We start from the raw sequence: 25,823 nt of genomic DNA on the forward strand, positions 1-25,823 counted from the left end.
GAAAACGATGACCGATTTATTGTTTTAAATTCATTAAGAGACAGACATCGAACGGCTGTTCAAATTCGAAACAATTTAAGAGATGTCCGCGAATGTAATGTATCCGTTGACACTATTCGAAACAGATTAGCGGAACACGGTCTTTTTCCGCGCAGGCCAGCAAATGTACCTTCGCTTATGCGTCGCCATCGCGTAACTCGACTCAATTTTGCTGTCGAGCATGCAAGCTGGACATATGCAGAATGGAGTACCGTTCTTTTTAGCGACGAATCTCGTTTTTGTCTGTATTCTTCAGACGGACGAGAACGAGTATACCGTCGCGTTGGAGAACGATTTGCAGACTGTACTGTAAGTGAGAGGCCTAGCTACAATGGTGGCTCTGTAATGGTTTGGGCAGGAATTTCTGCGAATGCTCACACAGATCTCCACTTTTTTGACGCAAACATGAACGCAGATGTATACGTGGAAGACGTACTCATACCGTACGTTGTTCCGTATGCGCACTTCATCGGAGAGGACTTTTTGTTTATGCAAGACAATGCTCGACCGCACGTTGCGAGAAAAGTGCTTGATTTCTGCGATGAAGTTGGCATAAATCGACTCGAATGGCCAGCAATGAGTCCAGATTTAAATCCCATTGAACACCTATGGGACAATATTAACAGAAAAGTACGAAATCATATACCTGCTCCTCAGTCATTGCCAGAACTTCGAAGAGTTCTTGAAATAGAGTGGAATGACATTACGCAGACTGAAATTAGAACACTAATAAGAAGTATGCCTCGTCGCATGAATGAGGTAATACGCGCACGAGAAGGTCATACCCATTATTAATATACGCGCGCGCACACACAATTGTACACGCACCACCGGGAGGGTTTGGAGTCGTAAAATATCGTGGATCTAACGAGCCATGAGGTCCTTATCCCAGTGGTGCACGCGCACACACACGCATGCACGCGACCGCACGCACGCACGCACGCGCACGCACACACACATACACACGGACGCACGGACACACGCACGCACGCACACACACACACACACATACACACGTGCCAACATGTGCACACGGGATCAGATTTCTGCCACGTCCACGCCGTTGATCCTGGGTAACGCCAAGAGCAGAATTGACACTTATAACCGTAAGGAGAGTTTGGAGTTTTAAAATACCGCGGAGCTGATAACCACAGAATTCTTATTCTTGCAATTCGGTCTGGTTCAAAATTGAACATCTCGGCACGTAATACAGCTAGCAGGATTTTTTAAAAACCATTTTAAAAGTTTGGATGTCTAGTGTTCGAAAATTCATAACGCAATAATGTGTGATAACTTTCTCCAAAATGGCGGATGACAAAGCAAAAGCATGCGAAATTGAAAAATAATGGTTCGAGTTTGCGACGGTGCACGGTATAAACAAAAAATTGTAGCTTATTGGGATCAAAAGCGTACGAAAGTACAGAGTCTCCTCTTTAAAATGCTTTTTTATGCATCTCGATACGATGATTTTTCGCTGAGAGATTCGCATTTGAAGTAAGAATCTGCCTTTTTCTTCAAATGCGAATCTCTCGGCGAAAAATCATCGTATCGAGATGCATAAAAAAGCATTTTAAAGAGGAGACTCTGTACTTTCGTACGCTTTTGATCCCAATAAGCTACAATTTTTTGTTTATATCGTGCACCGTCGCAAACTCGAACCATTATTTTTCAATTTTGCATGCTCGCGCTTTGTCATCCGCCATTTTCAATAAATTTATTTTGCAACATTGAAATAAATTGATTCTTAAAGTAGAGATTTTTAGCTTCATTTCCATATTTTATAGAACTTTCTATCTTTATTATTTACGAAGTTATCGTCAGTTGAAATTTGATGAATTTTTCCCACATTTTCAGTGTACCGCTTTTTTTTCGGGTGAGTGTATATATATATATATATATAAATATTTTATATATATATATAAATATTTTTTGTTATTACAATCATGTAAGTTTAGTTTTGTATCGTTATATTTTATCAGTAATTTTTCAATTTTTTTGCAAATTTTTGTGACACATTTTGAACTTATACTTAATCAAGTAAAATATTAATTACTTTAAAAACATGAAAAACATTAAATTATTAACATTAATTTATCTATTTATTAAAAATTATTAAAATTTAAAAATTATAATGTGTTAGAATACTGAATACAGTTTTATACTAAAAATATTAAAATGTTATCATTTATTGAAAAAAATATTTAGACATAACTTATATATAATGATTAATATAAGCTAGTTGAATGATTAATATAAGCTAGTTAAAAATATATTTAATATTTTTCATGTTTTGCTTTTAATAAATTTTTAATTAATCTTTAAAGTTATGTTTTGTTTTCATTTGATTATTGATCCAAGTTTTTATTTGAGCATTTGTACGATTTTTTAATATTGGATGCTTTACTTTTACTTCATTAATTTGACGAAAAGATGGTAACTTATTATTTTTCATGTTAATAGAAAACGAGGATAAAACTGCTGTGCGTTCATCGTCAGTCTATCGAATTTTATTGCTTTTTCTTCTTTTAAGACCAAATGGAGATACTGAAATAATAAATTTATATATTCACTTTAAATATATAATAAGTATAGTCTAATACACTTATAGGTAAATTTTAAATACGATTATTAAAAGATAATGTTTTATATAAATATAACTTTAACATACTTTTCTTTTTTTTTTCTGTTCTACTATTTACATCATCCTTTCTGCTAAGCATCATTTTAGATTGTTTTAATATTCTTGACGTCGGTTGATTATTCGAATTATTTAAACTTGAATCTGTATATTCATTATTTGATTCTATTACATTTTTATCATTATAAACTATTTTTTCTCTTGAATTTTCTTTTACTTTCTTTGTAGAATCGAAAGAATGTACTATAATAATAACAACAATATTATCATATATATTTAACATTTTTATATAAATATTAATTATAGATACAATTAATAAAAACATTATAAACATAATATAGAAGTTATATATTTAAGTTATATATTTAAAGTTATATATTTAAAGTTTTAAGTTATATATTTAAAAATATTAGTATTACTTAAACATACCTTTTCTCTGTCTTAATGTATTATTTATTTCATCCTCATTTCTAAACTGTTTAAATTGCTTCATATTTTTTGATAACATATTAGAAGTATTTGTATTTGTATTATATTCATTATCCGGTTCAATATTTTCATTCTCTTCACTTTCATTGCTTTCATCAGATATCTCTTCTCCTTGAGCATATTTTAACAATCGTGATATAGCCAAATCTCTTGTTATGACAGATTGCCTGTAGTGCGATTTATGTATCTTTTCGTGATGGCCCATGAAATTTGCCAAATCACTAATTTGGTTATCAGATATATCTAATGTAATGCATATTGTAGCAATGTGTTTTCGCAATATTGTACCTCGTAGCGAAGTTGGAATTTTTGCCCCAGAGGCTACAGAATATTTTCGCATTAATACACATGCTCTCAAATATTTGTATCTTTTCTTATCAGTCGAGTTTATACCAAACACATAAGGATTTTCCATGGGAACACTAGCATATTTACGATATTTAATAATCATTTGCATAGATGTTAGTATATCCTCGTGAAGTAAGACGGGAACTGTTCTTGCTAATTTTCCACGTATTGTTATTCGTACATATTTTGATAAAGATTTTTGTAATTCAGGTACCTCTTCTTTCGAAATTGCTGCGGGATTTTTTAAATCTTCTATTAAAATACGCTCCAATTCACCAGCGCGTCTTCTATTAAATATCATGGTAGATACTAATGTTGTTTCAGCTAGAATACGCCAAGCTTGAATTGAAAATCCATTTTTTTGTAATATTTTTAAAGCTTTCGTACGTTCATCTTTCAAATAAGAATTCAACATTTTAATATCATTCATAGATGGTAAAACTATGTTTCTTTGTCTCATTCGACAACCTTGAGTTTCGTGTACAACTTTGTTTATGCTGATAGGATAATCTTCTTCAAATAATTTCAAAAAATTTTCTACTGTAACTTGATTGTCGAATTCTTGTTTCTTAATGCAATGCATATGCTCCTCAAAATTTGTCCAACTTGTTTTATAAGTGTTCCTAAAGAAGATGCTATAGAAGGTATCTTATATGTCCATGTTGTTTCATCAAATTGTGCAAGATTATTGACAGCTTGCACACAATAATCATATCTTTTTGGATTATATATTGAAGTAAAATCTGCTATAGTATTATCAATTTCCTTCATAGCAGCAAGAAATCGTCCTAGTAATCTTAATCGTGCTCTAATCATGTCGTGTTGATGTTGAAGACGATACTTTAGACACATTTTATTGCCATAAGCAATCAATAACTCATCATATCTAATAAGCTGAGTTATACTGTCTTCTCTCATCACTGGAAATACTAATCTTCTTAATAATGTACTTGCAGTATAATGTATATGGCAAGCTATTGTACGTCCTAATACTTTTATATTTCTTTGATTTTTATGCTCAGTCTGTTGTGTACATAATTTAAAATGATGTCTAATATTATTCTTAGAAAAGTAACCTCTGCATTTTGCACATGGAATAAAATCAACAGCTTGCTTGTTCAATTTTTTTGCCGGACGACGACATACAATTAAATCTCCTTTATTAATGTTTGGATCTGTGTTATATTTAAAATTTCCTAATCGTCTAATTATATTAATAATTTTTTTTCGTTCTGGATTACCTAAAATTTGTAAAAAAATTATGATAGATATTTGTAATAACATTATTTAAATTATTAAATAAAATTATAATAAAATTATTTAAATTATTAAAGACTGTGATAATAATTATTTACCTTTAGGTAAGAAACAAAACTTTTTTACATCTTCTTCAGTTTTATGTACTAACTCTAAGTGCCTTGCAAATTGTGATTGTAATTTATGACAATATGGACACATACTCTTCTTTAATTTGGGATTATCAGATGTTTCAACATACATATTTCTATCATCGCATATATTTATTTTGGATGAATGTAGCGAATTTGTTAAATTTAATGTATTTTTTATAGTTTTATTTATACTTGTACGATTTGCAATCTCTGTATGTTCATCTTCATCTGTATTTTCATTTTGTGATATAGAACAATCTGATAGATGGAAACTACTATTATGCTCAGATGTAAAAGAGTTATCAGAAGTTATCAAAGAGTTGTCAATGTTAATATTATTAGCACTGATCATACATTGTCGTGTTAACTTCTCTTTTGTAAATGTAGATTCTGCAAGTGGAGCAAAATCTGTCAATGTTAAATTTGAAGTATCTCCGAAAGTCTTATTTAAAGAAACTTTCTTATCAATAATGCTATAAGTATTATTAAGTTTTATATTGGATGTAATAACACATTTGTAATTACAATTAGATGTAATATTCTTAGTCTCAATCTCATCATTGGCATTTGCATCAAAAAACGTTATATTATTCTCATTTTTATCACTTCTATTACTTTGTTCAATATCAAAAGAGTTTATATTATTATCATTTTTATCACTGTATTAAGTTGTTCAATATCACAATTTATAAAGGAGTTTTTATCAAAAAATGCACAAATATCTTCCATTCCATTCGAATTTATATCTGATGTATTAATATTTAATGTTGCATTGGTATCTAATATAGCAACATTATCACTTAATGATAAATCTGAAAAGAAAAATTTATAATTAATAAAAAAGGCCAATGCTGATATTAGTACATATTAATTGTGAGTAATTTACATTTATTCATAAATAAAGTGCTAAATGTTTCAATTCTCTAATTCGAATCTAATTCTTATAAATGACAGTTCTATATAAATTAATACACGGAGTAGATGATGAAGAATTCATACCAAAAGCAATTACGTAATAATTCAATAATTACGTAATAAGTAATATAATATGCAAATCAGAGAGATAAAAAAGTGTTGCAACATCAAACTCTGATTCACTTGTGAGTAAAGCGACTAGGACTGATATTCCTTTTTGTTTCATATGAATTGTTTCATATTAGTCTTACTTGCTGTCTCTCTATTAATTTTAAAATAGCGTTAATTTTTTAAATGTTTTTATTTATATTTTTAAAGCTATAGTATCTTTTATCTATAGTATTTTTTATTAGTTTTAAAATTTTATTTTTTTATATTTCTAGAGTTATAGTATTTTCTATTTATAATTGTACAAATTATTATACTGATTTGATTTTGTAATTTTTTTGTCCCTGATTTGCAGGTTGTACTGATTTGCAACTGGTTTTAATACATGTGCATTCAATGTCTTTCATGATATTTGTGTATGTTAATTTTTTGTACTATTATTGATAGAAAAAGAAGGATTGAATCAAAACGGCAATACGTTTATAAACAAAATTGTTCAAAATTGTTACGTATTAATAACTTAAATCCTTTTCTTTCACATTTTTGATTCCCTATGGTCGAATTCTTTATTTTTGATAAAAATTTATAGAAAATACATATATAAATTAAATACATGTTAAAGTCTTACCATTCATTACGTTGTTATTACTAGTTAATTTATTAAAATTTTTATCGATAATAAGAGTATCTTTTGATAAATACGTAAGAGATTTAATTTCATTATTGGCATTTGCATTATCACAAAGTGTTGCATTATTATCACACATGTTGCATTGTTGAATATCATAGAAGTTTTTATCAACTAATGCATTAATATTTTCTGTATTCAAATTCACATCTGATGTATTAATATTTAATAAGGTGGCATCTACAGTTAATAAATCTGAAAAGTAAAAAATAAAAAAATATTAAAAAATTTTTATTGCAATATATTTTAGGAAAGATAATTATAATTATTTTAAAAATAAAATGTCTCACATAATTCTAACATAAAACAAAACTAAAATTAAAATATCAAACATAACACTATATATTTAAAAAATATATATTATATGCCAATAAATTTTACATGTCAAAGACTTACCATTTATTATGCTGTTATCAGTAGCTACTTTACTATTATTAATTACTTTATTGAGATCGTCATCCTTAGTAGAAACATTAGTAAGAACATTTATAGAGAAGGATGCGGAATTTTTAATTTTATCATTGCTATGTGCATTGTTACAAAGTGGTAAACTATAATCAATTTGATCATTTTTATTGCATTGCTCAATATCATTGCAGTTTTTATTCGATGATGCGTTATCATTTTTATTCACATTTGAGTTTGATGTGTTTAATGTGTCATTAAACACATCACTAGTAGTTAATGATACATCTAACAAATGAGATTTATAAGATTAAAATAAAATAATTTTTATTGTACATATATCACATTATATAAATATAATTGTTTAATATAGTTTTTGATATACATAGTTAATATTACATTACCTGATATTGATAGATTCAATAATTTTACAGCTGGAATTTCTTTGTTTAAGTTGTCTGCAATCTTTTGTAAAACAAATTTATTTTCTAAAATTTTATAAAAACACATTATTAATAAAAACACATTGTATATTCATATACGTTATTAATGCAATATTTTGCATTGTGCAAGTCTAAACCAAAAAATTATTATATATTTTTTTCCAATATTATTCTTACACAATAATATTACAAAATATCTATACAATGACATTGTATAATGTTATATTTATATTTATACTTACTGTGAGCTGCGACAGTGTGAGATTTTTTTAACACAATCTTTTTATTTGTTTTTTTTTTACACACAGTATAGCATCCGTTAGCAAATATTAATACAAACATTTTGGATAAACAAATGCAAATATGCAGTTTAGAAATAATAAATAATAATTAAGCTGCTACGTTAGCTTTAATGAAGCATAGAAAAATATTAACGAGACTGATTTAACAATTACTAATGTTTTTATACGCATGTGCTAAATTTATATAACTCAAACAAAGCTCAATTTCGTACATTTATAGGATACATTGACGCACAGCAAAAAATGACGCAATAGTTATCAATTCTTCTTTTGTTTTTAAAAGTTATAAACGCATCACTTTTTGATCATGACTGTTAAAATCTAAGATAGTGATGCCAGACGTGCATTTCGGGTTCCATAATATACCTGGTCACAGGAATGCCTTAACATTTTTATATAGTATACGTAACATATACTATAAAAATATTACTATACTATAAAAATATTACTATACTATAAAAATATACTATAAATATAAGGTATTCCTGTGACCAGGTGTACATATACCGGCATAAATCCTATTACACGAAGGAAAAAATAAGGAATAAGGAATAAGTAATATCCAATAACAGCTCTATTTTTCGGATGTCTTGACGAGAATAAAGCTCTTATTCGATATCGCTTATTCCTTTTTTCTTATTTTTTTCTATTGTGTAATGGGCTTAAATGCTGGGGTCGTTCAGAAACTACACCCAAAGTAAAAATCTTTGTCTATTATCTATAGTATACATATATTATATTATATATACTATAAATAATAAACAAAGACTTTTCCCCAGAGTGTAGTTTCTGAACGCGCCCCTGTCCGTCATTAAGCCCATTATACAATGAAAAAAATAAGGAATAAGCGATATTCAATGAGAGCTCTATTTTTTGGATGTCTCCATAAAAATAGTGCTCTTATTGGATATCGCTTATTCCTTATTTCTTATGTTTTCATTGTATAATGGGCCTTAGATACGGGGTATTCTAGAGTTCTTTAGGAGGAATACAGAACCAAACGCACTTCTTTATTGCTGCATTAAAACAGGATAGTACAGAATAGATAGATAGTCTAGCCTGCACTATCCTCCTGTTTAGTATACTTCTAGTGCAGCTGTAAAGAACAAACCATGTTGCTTTGTCGCGCTCGGCCGTTTAGATAATAGAAGAGAAAGCATTCTCTCTTGTTATTGAGTCAACAATCGAGTAGGATACAACAAAGCGACGTACTTGTTTTTTGATATAATGCAGCGTTAAATTTTTTTCGATTTACAGTTTCCTTATATATTTACAAGCATGTATTTATTTAATGTAACATAAATTATAATTAAAAAATATATCCTTAATAAATACTTAAAATAATTAATTAAAAAATATAGCTTCAATTTTTTAATATTTTATTATATCTAAAATGATTTTTTTTGTTAAAATTTAAAATAATATATAAATAAATTAATGTTTTTTTTGGAATTAAAATTTTCAATTTACGTTTAATAAAATAATTTTTAAAATATAAATAAAATACAATTAGAAGTTTAAGGCCGATGAATTGTTTACAATAAATGTAGCAAGATCAACTAGCCTTGGCCGTTTACGTCTTATCTTTTCCTGTAATTTGTTAAAATAATTTTTTATCTACAAGAATACTTTTTTTTGGCAATATTTATATTAATTATAAACTATTAATTGTATTGATAAATAATTTACAAAAAATTTATTCAGTATTTATTATATGGAATTAAATAACATTTACCAAAACCCGGCACGATTCTACACAGCCGTATAAAGGTGGATATGACTACAGTCGTGAAAACTGCCTTTATACCGCGATATTATCCACGACGGTCGTGAAAACTGCCAAATGTCGTCAAAACTGCCCAGTTATACTTGAAAATGTCGCTGAAACTGCCCTTATACATATATATATAAATAAATAAATATATATATATATATATATATATATATATACAGGGTGTCTGGCAATAATCGCCCCACCGGTCATATACAGGTAGAGGAGGTCAAATCGAGTAGAAAAGTCCTTTACCATTTTTTAATTTTCATAATAAGTACTGAGTAATTAACGAAAAAAGATCGGCGAATCCGCGCGAGTAAAGCGCGCGCGGTGAGAAGGACGTCCCACTGCTACGCGATCACTAGGACACAAGGCTCTAGCGTTACGCGCCGCTCGTATGTTGCCATTGTCATTTGTAGAGCGCTCCTCCCAACGCTTCATCGCGCGCCTAGTGATCGCATAGCAGTGGGATGTCCTTCTCGCTGCGCGCGCTTTACTTGCACGGATTCACCAATCTTTTTTCGATAATTACTTAGTACTTATTACAAAAATCAAAAAATGGTAAAGGACTTTTCTACTCGATTTGACCTCCTCTACCTGTATATGACCGGTGGGGCAATTATTGCCAGACACCCTGTATATATATATATATATATATATATATAAATTAAAGAAATATGCAGAAAGCTACATAAATCGAAATTACCTATATGAGTCAGGTGTTGCCATTGTCCACAGTGCTACTAATAATTGTACGTCCGGAGATATTGTGCACCGTCCGTATCTATTAGACTGTTTTTCTAAATTGGGTTTTTTTAAATTTAATACATATGTGAATACTGCACGCGACATCCTGTAATTAAAGGTTAATTAATTTTAAATAAAATAAAATTTTCTTTAAGTATTCAAATTCTTTAAAAATTCAAGATAGTAAGATTGCTCTCATACTTTGTATAATAAATATTTTTACTTTTAATGTATTATACATAAAGCTACACGATATATTTTATTTTCACTTATCTTACCGAAAGTGACTCTTAAATTCCATATCTGAATATTCATTCACTGTATTCATGTAATTTTTTACACGAGGTCGAATTTGAATTGGCAATGATGGCAATTTTTCTTCTTCTTCTTCGGAAAAACTATCGCTGCTGCTTTCATTCAAAATCTCTAATGCTATTAAGCATATTGACAACTTACGTTGTTTGTCCATCATGTCTATAACAATTATATTTATTATATTAATTATTAGGGTTATCATATGACCTTCATGAAATCACTTATAAAATACTAACTTTTTTCCATTTCTTATATATACTAAGTGAATATATACTAACATGATAAACAATACACGTTTTGATCATGTCAAACGTTAACTCTAAATAATTATCATTATTCGTTAATAATTGCGCGTTAACCTTACCTTAGATAATGACACTTGTTTTTATTCACAGTCCACTGCATACTGTTCCGAAATGTTACGGCATACTGTTACTGGCAGTACCAAAGTAATTTCGGAACGGCCGCGGCAGTGGACTATCATGACGTCATGTTGGTAGCACCGGCAGTAAAAAGGAAACACACCCTTGAACGCATCTATGTCGACCTTTCTAGCGTTCCACTTAGGGAAATTGCGACCGATAACTCTAGCTTTTTCCCTAGCTAGTTTAGAATCCAACTGTATTACAACTAATCTATGGTCGGAAATTGTAACCGCTTCTATGTCGACTAAGCAACTAGTGACCATTTTTTCCGCTTTTTTATTGCAAATCACCAGATCAATGACAGATTCACCCCGTGGTCTTATACATGTAGAAACGTATTTGTTCAATATAATAAGATCTAAATTATCAAGCCAGTGCTTCAGTAGGTTACCCTTACTATTTCCTCTTATCTTGTCCCAATCCGGGTGTCTAGAGTTAAAGTCCCCTAGAATTAGTATAGGAAAATTTTTATATTCCGCTATGAACGCGTATAATAGCGTTTTCGATTATACAGGATTTGAACGACCCAGGGTTGGTTAATGACGTCATTGCAACCTCTCCACCAATGAAAGACTTGCATTTATAGTAAAATAGTGATTGATCAACCCTGGGTCGTTCAAATCCTGTATAATCGAAAACGCTATAAGTCGTCCAAAAAGTCATTAAATAACGGAAGTGACGCATTCGGAGAGAAATAACAGCTGAGTATAACTGCCCCATTCTATTTTACCGCGCAAAAACCTCTGCCCTGGTGTAATTTTAACATAGGGGAGAATCCATAATTGATCTTTCGCCACAGGATGGCAGCCTTAGGGGGAATGTTAAATTCTGTCACCCATCTGTCATCCTCCGGCACCGAATGCGGCTCACTTATCACCGCTAGAGCAGCGTTTTTTTCATCCAACAGGTGAATCAGGTTATCCTGCGCCTGTTTGGATAAATTTACGTTACATTGTAATATAAACATAATTTAGATCAAAGTATTGCAATCCATTGCAGCGGACGAACCCGCTGTGCACTGAGATCTCCGAATCTCAGTGTTTTCAACATATACGTGAGTATTTTCAACATTGTCTTTTTTAACATTTTCCTTAACATTAACATTTTTATTGTTATTTACAGATAGAATCCTGACTGGCGGTACCGGCTTGCAAGAAGCGCTTCCAACCAGGTGTTCCGCGTTCAGCCCTCTCTCAGCGCAGACAGGACAGGTAATCTTATTTTGGCATTCTATTGCCTTATGATCCACCTGACCGCATCTGTAGCAACTAAAGCGTCGAACTTCTGTACTTGGGCATCTCTGGACTGTGTGGCCCACAGCCAAACATCTAAAACATTGCAGTGGACGCGCTTTTAGGGTCTCCACTCCAATCGTCGACCATCCGATTGTCAGCTTTTCCTTTTCGAGGATCCTGATTGCCGCAATAATTGGGCATTGGGCGAAAACCACCCCCATACCTCCACGGACATGCCGAATTACACCACACGTGACATTAAGCACATCACAGGTACCTTCTTTTGCTAAAATGTTTTTAATTTCTTGTGAAGAAATAGAGTCATCTAGACCCGATAGTCTAAGCTAGACTCTCTTCAAAGGCCTACGTATACTAACTCTTTTTACATTAAAGAACAACTCTCTTAATTTGTTACCAAGTTTATCAGCTTTTGTTTCAGATTCTATTCCGGGAATTTCAATGAGCACACCCCCGTTTGCCGCGCGTTTAATTTGGGTATCGGTGATCCCCAAATCTGAGAGAGATATCTTCTCTCTCGCCATGCTCAGAATGTCAGCATAAGAGTACTCGCATTCGTCCAATAGAATCGATATCGCAGTATTGGAAATCTTCTTCAGGTTAAAGAGCAGTTCCTTATTTGTATTGACATTCTTAACGTTCTTACCTTTGGTTATACTCACAGGTGTTAAAGATGGATTATTATTAATAATAAATTTTTTATGTGGAGTAGATTCCCCCCCATATTTCCCCCATTTGTTTTCCTCCTTTTTGTTCTCTTACACACAGTAGCCCAATCAAGTCTATTATCATCCTTATCAATAGGAGAATGAGAAAGCCCTTCATTATTACCACAATCTAATTGAGAGTCTACAGAAGCAAGATCCCTTTCAACTGTATGTATAAAACTAATGTTCTTCTTTTTTGTTTCAGGTTTGCCCAACAACACAGACGAATCATTATTATGATCCGAATATTCAGGTATTCTATCTTTAGTTTTCTTATTCTTCTTCTTTTTGTTCATATTATTTGCCTCCACACTTTTAGAAACCACAGAGTTATCAGCGCTGAATCTAATTAAGTTTTCCCTTTGAGAATCATCGTAAGGGTCACTCACCTTTCTTTTGTGCTTACCTCTTTCAGTATCCTGTTGTTCCTTAAGGATAATACCTTGGTCATTCAAAGCTTCCCTCGTCCGTTTTGTTTCCTTGATTAATTGATTCATTCCCTCCCCTAGTTTATCCAGAGAATGAACAATGGCCCTATCCAGATCGATTCTATCCATCAAGCCAGGCACATTACTTTCACTAGTCACTGAACCTTTGTCTGTATTCCCAGTCACTTTTTTAGTGTACCAATTTTTTCTTTTTTCTTTCACAGTTCTGTCCTCCGAGTCACTGGCAGAAGGTGCTGAAGTTGCTCTGTCAACGTACTCCTTTTCACTTGTATCATTATCATACGCATTTTTAATAAATTCTTTCTTTTCGTATTCGCGCAATCTTTCTTCCAGAGCATCCATCCTACATCTATTTTTATTGGATTCCTTCTCTAGTTTATAATATTTCGCCTTCCAAAACTCAGGATCCTCATTAGAGGTCGCTTTGATTGACAAGAGAGAGCTAGCCCTTCTGATTACCTCCAAGAAGACTTTCATTTGCCCACTGAATGAGCCTTTGATGTTTGTGGACTTCCTTCTTATATTTTCTATTTGATCGGCCATATCTCTGATCTTTAAGTTTATTTGGGATGCATGCTCAATTTCCAGACCGGCCAGTTCGTCCTCCACTCGCTTTTTGTTGTTAATAGAGAATCTGACACCATACTTTTCCTCCTCAATCTCCTCATCAGGAGGGGAATTTCTTTTCTTCCTCTTTTTTCCTTTAATAAGTCCCGGTCTACTACTCACATTACATCTTTCATATGAGCAAGACGGTCCCGGTCCCTCCGAGTCCGAAAATTCCGTTCGACAATAGGAAGATGCACCAATCATCTCCACCTCATCCGAGATCGAGATGGGAGAGTCCCGTCCATCTGTTCGCGATGGTGCTCTACAAATCGTAACCTCTGAATCTAGTTTTTCTATTGAGGCGATAACAGCTTTGACCTCGGAACTCGCCGTAGATCCCGAGGCTAGCCCTTTGCATGCTGACGACCCGTGGGTGACAGGGACGATATCACCCACGTGCCGGTTCCCGGCATCCGATTCCGGGACGTTATCTTTTCTTATCAAACTCATGTCCATGAAAATTTGCTTGGTTTGTTTACAAGAGTGACCTTCTCTTGTGAGACACACTGTATAATTAATTAATTAATCAATTAATTAGTGCTAATAGATCCGTGGGTGCCCCAATCCATTGATCTAAATGGAATCCACAAGATCTAAGTTCAGGTTATAATCAAAATAATCATAATAGACTATGTCCAACCACAGATGAAACACTGTTGTTATTGAGTTCATTAATTGTTCAAACTAACTTATTTGTGTACAACATTATTTCTATATATATACACTGTATGCGCGTACAAATATAAGAGTTATTTCATTAATAATTTCTTTGTTTCAGATTAGCCAGATAACCACAAGCAGTAATAAGGTAAGTTATATAATAGTCAATTAAAATATATGTATTATTGCATCAGAACTATCAAAATCAAATATCAATATATCAGATTCACAAATTTAGCAGTTATTATTAGTTTCATTTTATAATTGTTCCAATTCATTTAACTGTTCATGTCTATGTAATACTATTTCTCCATAATGCACTTATACACGTTATACAAATCAAAGGCCATTTTATAAAATAAAACAGATTCTATATTTCAGATCAGCCCATCCTCACAAGAAAGCGGTAATTACAATCCCACCATAAACAATCTTCTCATTAAAAATTGTAATACTAATAGAAAGCACCTCTTGGTACTATTCCTATGTAAAATGCACTATGTACATATTATGCAAAGTATACAAGTCAATTCAGTAATTTCAATAATTCAGTAATTGTTTCTACTTTTCAGATTAACCAGAAACCACAAAAGCGTTAATCCAGTAGTTTATATCATTAGTCAAGATCTATGTATTGTTGTATCCATAAGCTAGCACAAGATATATCAAGTCAATATGGGTAAAGCACCATTGTTATTAATTCATTATTCAATTGCTCCATCATTGTTCAATTGTTTCATTTTACTTACTTTGTCATGTTCATATCAGAAAACCATTAAAGAACACTTAATAATCAGCCAGTGAACCTCCACGCACAATATCAAATATCAAAATACACATACCGGTATAGATGACTCACTTATTATTTATTCAGTATTCTTACAATCCCAAATAACCAATATCCAGATCAGAATAGTCATTCGAATATAATAAGCCCTTATTGTAATTTTATTCTATCAGTAACTAATAGTAACCTTAATAATAATTAAGTACTCATTTACTTGCTTAAATAAACAAAATATTCACTACTTAATCACTTACTTATTTAATAACTTATTGTAAATTTAACTACTACTTTATTTTAGATCTATTTTAAATTTTTATTAGTATCAGTGTTTCGATTCACTTAGTTACTATTCTATCGTTTACATATAACTCAAAGATTCTAAGATTAAGGTTTAAGTCCTGTCAATATATTATTACTATCATTAGGTTCTAATACTTAGTTATTTCGGATTTTAAGTTTAGGTTTCCCTTCACAGCAATCACATAACACAAACACTTACTTTACATGTTCTATATACCATCCAGGATTTATATATCCATTTACGTAAACCTGAAAACCTCCGTACGTTGCATAGGAAGAACTCCTTATGATTACATAGCCAAATTTCAGTTTTCCCATTTAATCCTGGCTGCAAGGAGTAACATAACCAATATCCCTTCACCTATGATTAAAGGGTGCCTTCTATAAACGTTGCATAGAGATTACTCTCTATGATCCGCAACATCCATAACTTTTGAAGAATTCTGCAAACATATATATAATAAGTCACAGTCAACAAAGTCAGTATATCCGTTAAACAAATCACACTACCCAGATAACAAAATGCAGGCATAATGATCTCACGATGCGCGCACGTGTGCGGATTATCCTCACGGACGTGAGTTCATGGCACTAGACAGATGCGTCCTCATTTGAGACTCATATCGTTCGCACACCCTCACGCGTATGGACGATATGAGTCTCAAATGCGAGACATCTATAATGCGCATTTGAGACTTATATCGCCTGTACGCATGAAGGTGGCATGCGTGCGACCAATATGAGTTTCAATTAATAATGTTTTCGATTTGTTGACTCGACCCAAACCCTGACTGTAAAGTGTAGAACTTTTAGAGTCAGGGTTTGGGTCGAGTTAACAAATCGAAAACGCTATAAAGTGATGAATGAGTGAACACACACATTATATTTTTTACATTATATATATATATATAGGCGTATTGCCTAAAGGATTGTGTTCGACTTGGTTGAAATATTGAGACCAATTTCTTAGAAAAATATAATTTATTTTTCCTCGTCAGAGAAGTAGAGTAAAAGTACAAGTTTTTGTTTGATTTGATTAAGTGCGCCAGAGGCGCTTTCTCGGCAAGAGTGTAAGGCCGAGAATCAAAAGAAAAATTGACGGGCGCGGTAAGAAATTACCGGCCGCGTCTTAGTGTGTTGAACGGGTCCTAAAAAGGACGGTTCAATTGAGTTAGCTCGTTGCAGCTCCTTTCCCGGCGTCGGTGGAACTCCGTTCGGGAAGTGGTCTTCCGTCTGACAACTGCTCTCTGAGCAGGCTCTGAGCGGTGAAGTCTGTACTGCGATGGATCGAGTCTCTGATGTGCTGGTGGTAGCAACCGTCTCGGCTCTCGGAATTGCGGATTGCTCCGTGTACCGAGGAGAGAGAGGTCTCCGAATTCGGATGTCGCCTTGAGTGAGCGTGTCCCTTGGTGGTCGAGTCAACCGGACGCAGAACTCTAGTGGAATTAATTTCCACACTAGAGACTGAGGAGGTGACGGCGAAAGTGGAGTATCCGCGGGCCGCTTGGTTGAAATGTGCGGCCGATGCTGGGACTCTGTTTTCTTTTTACGCGCCTTGCGAGGCAGCGTGAGGAAAACGGCGAGACTATGTGTCTCTGGTTAGCTTCTGCCGAGGCAGAGTACGACTCAGTTCAAGGGCCCTGGAGAGAGCTCGCCTTGAAGCGAGTGAGTGAGGAAAGATCTGCGGAGCAGCTCTTTTATATCTCGTCGATCGAAGCTTGATCGCGAGAAGGCTCTTCACCGCCTGCGCAACCTGGCGGTGGGTCCGCAAGCTTGTAACTGGTAGAAGGCCTGCGGCGCGTAGCGGCGCCGCGGTGTATTATACCGCGTCAGTGCAGCGGTGTGGCGGTGAGCCGCCACAATATATATAATGTAATTTTTTATTTTAATATTAATGAGACATGTCCTACCAAAAAATATTCATAAATAAGCGAGATTTGAAACATTTTGTAGTAATATTAAGTTTGTACTGTGTGTAATTCCAGTTTTTTGAGTGTTTATTTATACGTAAAAAATTGTAATTGTAATAAAACTGTACAAATATGTGTACAAATATGTATATTAAAAAGCCTAAAAAGCCTCAAATTATTTAGAATTATATGTAATTATACATAATTTCAGATAAGTAAATCCATTATACATATATAATGATGATTTATAATCATGTTTAATTCTAAATAATTTCGAGCGCTTAAGCCTTATAATGTAGTATTGCTATTTAATATAGTGAGATAATAGCCTTAAAATATCATATACAGATATATATGTAGAAAATGGTATTCCAAGTCTCATTAAATTTTATATGAATTTTCTTGTAGATATTTCTTTCACCCAGACTATGAAAAATATCAAATAAAAGGAAACAATATGTTTATTTCAATTTTCTGTTTATTGTATTATTATAGAACTTTGTTAAATTTAAAATGTTTTTTGACCGTCAGTCTCATATTCAGAATCTACGTCAGCTTCGGATGAATTAACGGATTCACCTATATCTTCATCAGATTCTTGAACATTTTGAACTGCATTTTTTTTAATTTTATTCCGATATCTTTGTTTTACGGATCTTAAAACTTCTTGCAGTTCTGTTTTAAGTTCTGCTTTGTTCACCGGTCCTGGGAACAGCGGACATTTTTTAGCTGCAGCTAAAAAAAGAAAATAATGTATAGCTACACTTATGCTTAGCTCCTAAATTCAGCCTGTTGAAATATAAATACAGGATATTTCATATATATATATATATATATATATATATATATATATATATATATATATATATAAAGCTCTTACCATGTATGATATTGACGATTTTTGTGTCGCCAAACTTTTCTGCGCCCGCACCACCCGGCCATGTAAACTTGTTTATCAATTCATCCTGCATGATTTCTGTCATACAAGTGTATAGGAACTCCCGCAGTTTTGTGCCGCCTATTCCCCGCAAGTGATGATACTAAAATGAAATCCAAACATATTATATTATTTTTCGGAACTATATACGTAATATTAAATTAACTGATAAAAAAATCTAATAAGCTTTTATAAATATATTCGTTACAAATAAATATTTCTTTTATAGTCCTCACTTATTTCCGTATTTGATAAATACATATATAATTAAAACAGATTTTGAAAATATGTTGATAATTTACAAATTATTAATTTAGTCCATTCACAAAGAATTAAACATATTTCGAGAAATCGTAGAATAACTCTCATTGCGGAAAAAATTGTGTTGCCAATCCATGTTAAGATTGTTAGTTATTGTAAAGTTATTTATACATTTAAATTATACATATTCACAACTGTTGCATTGTACATGTAACGGATTCAAAAAATACTGACCAGCTTCTTGCGCTCGCTTCTGTTGGCATCGCTTTCCATTTCTTTAAATTCTTCCACAGTCTTCAGTGGAAATTCTTGAAGCGGTTCGTACAGTGTTATTGACATGTACGTCATCTATACTGGAACACTTTTCGAGTATTTCTTCCATTTTCTTCATCATTTTTTCCTGACCTTCGATTAATAAATTATTTTTGGCTTCTAATATCCTGCGAAATATACACAAGTATATTAAAATATAATTTCTCAAAAAATTATCAGCTTCCACAGTTTAGGTGATTTTGAACTATTACTTTTTTTTATTAACGTTTTCTTTTAGATATTTGGCACGTATGCTTTTGTTTTTCTAATATGGGATTTTTACAATGAGATACAAGTAGATATAAAATAAAATGAACATATATAAATCGTTATAAAATTTTATATTTTTTAGCAAATATTTTGTTTCGCAAAACTTGAGATTTGTCACAAAGTAAACCGAACGACTGATAGTTGGAAACAAGTTTTTTTAATTGCTTTCCACTCGAAAGGCTGACATTAAACCAAATATTTTAAAATAATACTCACTGTAATAGGTCAAGAATTTGTGTGCACTTGGACGTGCAACTCTCGTTATTTTCATTCCCAGCATGTTGTTGCCAACCTGTCCAAGAAACAGATGAAGCTGTCACATTTTTTGTTGGAGGACAATATATGGATTTTGTCCTAACAGGCTTAGCAGGATAACTTGAAAATTCCTTCCTGAAGAAAAAAATATAAAAATCATAAATAACAATACGTATTACATATGTACGTATTCTATATATTCGTTATATTTATTTCTTCTAAATTATGTATACATTACATGTTATTAAATAGAATGCTATTAAATTTGTTATTTAATTAGGGAAAAATTAATTACCATATACATCTATACTTACACACGATCGCTAATAGATGCTGAATTAGTTATCGTTTTTTCCGACAGACTAGGAATATTTGTAATATTATCGTGCTGGGTATTCTTCAAGGTGTTCAAAATATTGTTTTTTTCCGATATGTCCTGAGTATTACCTTCCTCTGTCGTGTTCCGAGTATTAGCTTCCTCTGTCGTGTTCCGAGTATTAGTTTCCTCCGTCGTGTTTTAAGTATTACTTTCCTCCGTCGTGTTCCAAGTATTACTTTCCTCCGTCGTGTTCCAAGTATTAGTTTCTTCCATCGTGTTCCAAATATTAATTTCCTCCGTCGTGCCCAGAGTATTAGTTTCTTCCGATGTGTTTTGCATATTCGTTTTTTCCGATGTCTTTCGAATATTAGTATTTTCCGACGGGATGAAAATACTATTTTTGTTCGAGGATGTATCAGTCGATTTTTCTTTTCCTTCCACGTCGTTCATTTCTTTCACCAGTCGTCGAAGTCGATCTATTTCTGTTTGCATGGTAGATTTGCTACCCAGACATTTTTTCTTGCGTTTTGGAGCTTCGTCCGACGATGATGTCAGTATTCGTTTTGGTGGCTTCACCAACCTGCCGCTGCTTGACATTTTTGCATATTTGTTCTTATCTTTTTTATTTTCTTCCTTATTCATACTTTCCATTTTTATCTACAAAATAAATATTTGTAACTTTTATTAAAAAACAGAGATTACATTTAATTCTTATTTGCATATTAAAAATCGTTTATTTTTTTATTAAAACATTTAATATAAAAAATTTGTATGTTATATATTAATTAAATGATAATAAAACACAAATTTTATTTGAATTATAGTTGCTTTACTTTTAAATCATTAGAAGAAGTAAATATTAATTTATTACATGTATGTTATGGTACGTCACTGTTGCGGTAATACGAATGGTGTAATAAGGGATACGCATATCCATTCGTTTTGAAGGACGTGCTCTTCCTGGCCTTCTTGAGTGCTCCACTTTGGCATTTTATACATTTTGCCTTTAACATCTATTATATTAATTGCTTCGATTGCAGTTGATAAATTCGAGCAGTGATATACACCTGCAAAATTTGATGTCATACCAACATCATAGGCTATAACCTTTGTGCGAAATTTTTTTACAATCAGAATAGTATTTTCTTCAGTCTGTACAATATTCTCTATTATGCAGATCTCTGCGTTTTCTAGCAGGCAGCAGTTGTCCCGCTCGGCAGAGGAAAATGTAATTTTTCCGACTTGAAGTTTATGAAATTGCCGGCAAAGTCGGGCAGGAATATGTTGCACGAGAGGACCCTCTGTGTGACTTTTCAAACCACGAATTCGAACAGCGTCATCGACCGGTTCAAGAATGTGGTCGTTGAGTTCACATATTCTTTTATAGAATTGTTGCAATGCAAGATGCGGTTTGCGAATATATTTACGAAACTGACGCATATTATTTTCGTAACTGAAGGCACTAAAAGATTCCAGACTGCCCAATTGTTTCACGTCTTCTACTATGTGCAGAAGGCCGTGCACGTTATACGAAAGATAGTGTTCTCCGTACAAAGGTTCGCACATCTTAACGTACGTTTCCACAGCTTCTTGGCAATACACGTAAGTATCGTCATTGATATTTTCGGAGCTAAGGAGGCGCATTACACAATGTAACAAAATGAAATGTTCATAAAATTCTTCATCGAAAACACCTTGCAGCACAGCCGGAGCAGTATAAAGCAAAAATTGCCTATATTCAGTCGCTTTAAAATGATGCAACATGGATAGTTTATTTGGACGGCGATTAAATTCTGTAGGACAGTGCAATTGAAGTGTTATCATTCTGGAATCAAGAATATCCAGTTTCCTTTTATTTAATTTCAGACGTCCGTACTTTCCATGAATGTGTGTGTGTAACACCTTTTTAACATTTCCTATGTACACAAGATGCATGGGATCGAATGGAACTTGCTTGACGAGTTCTAATATTGGATCTAGTGGACTTGGGCCCTTATGGTGATCTTCATCAATCATGTTGTGGTACTCTTCATCCGTTCTTGGCGGATGACGAATTCCTGAGAAAACCATTGTTCCTCCAAAGACTGACGTTTCTTTGCTACGATGGCTTTCAATTTTGCATTTTGAGCATGCATTTGATGATGTATGTCCATAATGCTGTAATGCAAACGCCCTTGCGGGTGCATCAGCAATGAAACACCGAATATTCAATGCAAGCCGTCGATTACGGACTAGGATTCCACCTTCTTTCCTTATATCCAGAATCTCTTGTACAAAGTGCTCAAAGAAAGCAAATGCATTGGAAGGTTTTTCTTTTCCCTTGAATACACCCGCTATCACAGGCTTTTTGTCGATTGAATTAAAAATACGATATTGAATAGGCCAAAATTGTGTTGTTCCGCTGTTATGGATTTGAGCACCGTCAGTGCTGAAATCGATTTCAACCGTTTTTGGCAATCTATGGACAAGAAAACTTTCCAATTTTCTTATAAGCGTATATTTTAACCCCAAATAAAGGTATTCTCCTGCTAGTTGTTGAACGTGCCTAGTAGCAACAATGGTTGGAGTTTGTAACAATGTTCTCGTGTCCTTGGGTAGATATGCAAGGTTAAACGGGAACGTACATAATGTTTTCAGCAGTATATTTCCCTGATTATGTTTTAGATTTGCACTTAAGAATGCATGTTTTAATGCCCTCTTTTTCAATTCGTCAATGTCTTCTGAAACATTGTCATTGTCATCTTCCGAGGAGTTCGATGCATTATTGTCTTCATCCATATGATCGTTGTCTACTTCACTATTCTCACTGATACCTTCTTCTTCCTCTTCGTCATCTTCTTCTTCAATGTTTTCATTGTCCACTTGTGCTTCGGTGTTTCGGTGGTTTTGTTCCTCATTATTTAGAAAATCATCAGAGACAGGCGTAGGATGTAGTGTCGGAATTTCTACAGATTCATTCTCTGAATCATCGAAAGACGTTGAGCTCGAACCACGCGAATTCCGCGCTTCGGAATTTGTTGGGCGACTTGTCATTTCTAATAATCGCCTTCTCTTGTGCCTTACACTCAGGGTGAGAAAGGTCTTAAATTTTGTAGACATTCTCGTCTGTTTCGTCTATTGTTGACAAGTATGGTCATGAAAGTAATATTGAGATTTAGTAGTGGTATGTAGTTTATTATAAGATCTTTAACAAATGAATCAATCAAGCGCATAGGCAAGCGAGAGGCATGCAGTCACTCGAAGTCAAAAAGTCAGTTTTTGCGGTGTACAACTCTTTTCACTCAGAAGCATGCATGTGCAAGACAATTATATTTAGGTACTATTGCAAGACACTTGTAGATTTTAGTATTACTATGCTAGACATTTAAATTAGGTTTTACATTTTATAGATCTCAGAAAATTTTTTCTTTAACTGCCATAATACATTTATTTAATCATTCTAAATATAAGATAACTAAATATAAGGTACAAAGTACAAACTCGCAGTATTACAAAAAAAAACAAATTTAAATTCACAGCAACTGGCACACGACCTTTTCATTGTCGCATGTAAATGTATTAATTCGAGTAAACATCTGTATAGCAATTTTTTAACCCTTTTAGATCCAATGTCCATTGAAATGGACAAACTTCAAAAAATTTATAAATAAAAATGATAAAATAAACAATGCATGCTTTTATTAATTAGATTTAATTTTTCATTAAAAAATTCAGTTTTCTTAAGTCATTTAATTATTAGTAGATTAATTACAATATTTTTATCTGGGATTAGAGCAGATCTATGAATCTATAAATTTGATTTTAAAAAATTATTGCATTATCAACATTATGATTAATAATGAGAATTTTTTCTATATTAATTTATATAAATAATAATAATAATAATTTTTAACATTTATTAACTGATGCAATATTTAAATCATTAGCTATAATACATGAAATGTATTACAATAAATTATTTATCGTAAAATAAATTGTAAAATAAAATGACAGTAATTGAAATATTTATATAACTATTGAAAAATTTACGAAGATTTGTTATCTTGTATAAATTGTTAAAATATCACAAATTCTCATTAAGATTTGATTCAACCATTAAGAATTATTTACCTCCAATTGTTATCCGGTTCGTCAGAATCTCTTAAGTTTTCGCGAATCTTTTGAACAAAATTCAGGAGAAAATGCAATCAATTTTGCCTGTAAAATTAAGAAATAATAACTATTATATCGTTTTATGTCTATTGATAAATTTCCTATGAAATAAATACTTGACTATGAAGTTTTTTAATAATAACATTATCATGGCTGTATGGCATAACGATTGTTATTCATGCAACACGCAGTACAATAAATGTTATGTTTACATATATATTTTTCTGCATTAACTTTCTTTCAATTTTTAATAAAAATTAAATAGCGTACGACGGTGGAATTAACAAAATAATTTGAGATGAAAGTTTTCTACGGAAAAATGATCACGTGCTTTTAATTCGCCATGACAACTTTTTAAGGTTAGTCATTATCAGCTTTTTCGATCAAGAAATCACTGTTACAATTAAACCGTAACCGTGTTATTTTTCATACATATAATAAGGACTGTGTACTCACCTCCGGTTATAATTGTTTTCACAAATGCGTGTATATAAATTTCAAAAAAAATACTTGATCACATTAGTCACAATATTAACCTCTTATGAACCACCCGAAGGAAAATGAACGGTGAAATGCGTAGCACGTCGAACTTTGGTTGCGTTCCGTTTTGCGCATAGCACGTATCGTTCGCATCGCTAATGCTTAGCACATTGGCTGCGTTTCGTTTCATTATACGCATGATACATTCTTTGAAACGGAACGATATTGAACGCATTAGAAGCGGAAAATCAAAATGGATTCCACAATAAATTGCGCTATCAATGTGACAATGTTTTTAATTGATGAAATGAGTGACAGTAATAGTAGTGAATCATTAATGACTCTTCCATTATGACTTTTCCTATTTTGACACTTTTTACAATATCGCTATCAATCGCCATATGCAATTATGCAATCGCATGGAACGCATAAGCTGCTGCAACTCAAACTTGAGGTAGCTGATGCGTGTATTATGCGCTGCAGGTGGTGGGGATCTAGGGAATTCTAAGCGCTGTTCATGCGCGCATTGAGTGAAACGGAACGTTTTTTATGTAATTCGTGCGCATAATGTGCGAAACGGAACGCAACCTTTATCTGTGCGAATTGTGCCTTTGTCGCGTCGCATAGCGCAGGCGGGGGAAGCGACTGGCAAGCGCGATAGGAGGGGGGGGAGAGAGAGAGAGCAAGCGAGCAAGCAAGCAATGGTGTAAGAAAGAAAAATTCAAACGTAGAATTTTATCTCTTTTATATACGTACTGTTTGTTTCGTTTCTCTGTATATAAAAGTATTTCGTTAAGATTATCGAAAACTTAATATTTTAAGAGATATTTTAGATTTTATAACAAAATATGTCAGATTAAAATATAAAATAACTTGGAAAGTATATCATGCCCTCTATCACGCGTGCTCCCATCACGTCGTGAGATCAATGTGATGGCGATCTTACACACACAACATAACGATCACGCGTGAGGGCAATGTAAACCCTCCCGCAAATTACATATTTATTTATTATAATCATATATGACAGTACATTATGGTCTTTTATACTCACACATATACCCCCGTCACATGTGATTGTATAGTGCCATCTTTTACGCTTGCACATGTGCCCCCATCACATCGTGCGGGCGAT

At 32.7% G+C, this 25,823-nt stretch overlaps 2 long non-coding RNA genes and 1 pseudogene across 4 annotated transcripts; all 3 read right to left on the reverse strand.

Moving 5' to 3' along the window:
- Nucleotides 1-2,544: 2,544 nt before the first annotated feature.
- Nucleotides 2,545-7,051, reverse strand: LOC137001428 (uncharacterized; annotated as a pseudogene).
- A 2,399-nt stretch (nucleotides 7,052-9,450) lies between these two features.
- LOC137001429 (uncharacterized) lies at nucleotides 9,451-11,120 on the reverse strand. 2 transcript variants are annotated; one of them, XR_010891442.1, is made up of 4 exons: nucleotides 10,967-11,120; nucleotides 10,566-10,761; nucleotides 10,247-10,393; nucleotides 9,451-9,653 (listed from the first exon to the last, which is right to left on the reverse strand). It is a non-coding gene; the product is annotated as an uncharacterized lncRNA (long non-coding RNA). The 2 variants fall into 2 exon arrangements; XR_010891443.1 differs by having other exon boundaries at nucleotides 9,453-9,653; nucleotides 10,247-10,340.
- A 7,114-nt stretch (nucleotides 11,121-18,234) lies between these two features.
- On the reverse strand, nucleotides 18,235-24,747 carry LOC137001529 (uncharacterized). Of its 2 annotated transcripts, XR_010891515.1 has the most exons (4): nucleotides 24,167-24,747; nucleotides 19,699-19,872; nucleotides 18,583-19,340; nucleotides 18,235-18,437 (listed from the first exon to the last, which is right to left on the reverse strand). It is a non-coding gene; the product is annotated as an uncharacterized lncRNA (long non-coding RNA). The 2 variants fall into 2 exon arrangements; XR_010891514.1 differs by lacking the exon at nucleotides 24,167-24,747 and having other exon boundaries at nucleotides 19,699-20,745.
- Between the last annotated feature and the right edge of the window lie 1,076 nt (nucleotides 24,748-25,823).

Source organism: Linepithema humile, chromosome 8 (assembly GCF_040581485.1).
Source record: "Linepithema humile isolate Giens D197 chromosome 8, Lhum_UNIL_v1.0, whole genome shotgun sequence".
In the NCBI taxonomy this organism is placed as follows: Eukaryota; Metazoa; Arthropoda; class Insecta; order Hymenoptera; family Formicidae; genus Linepithema; species Linepithema humile.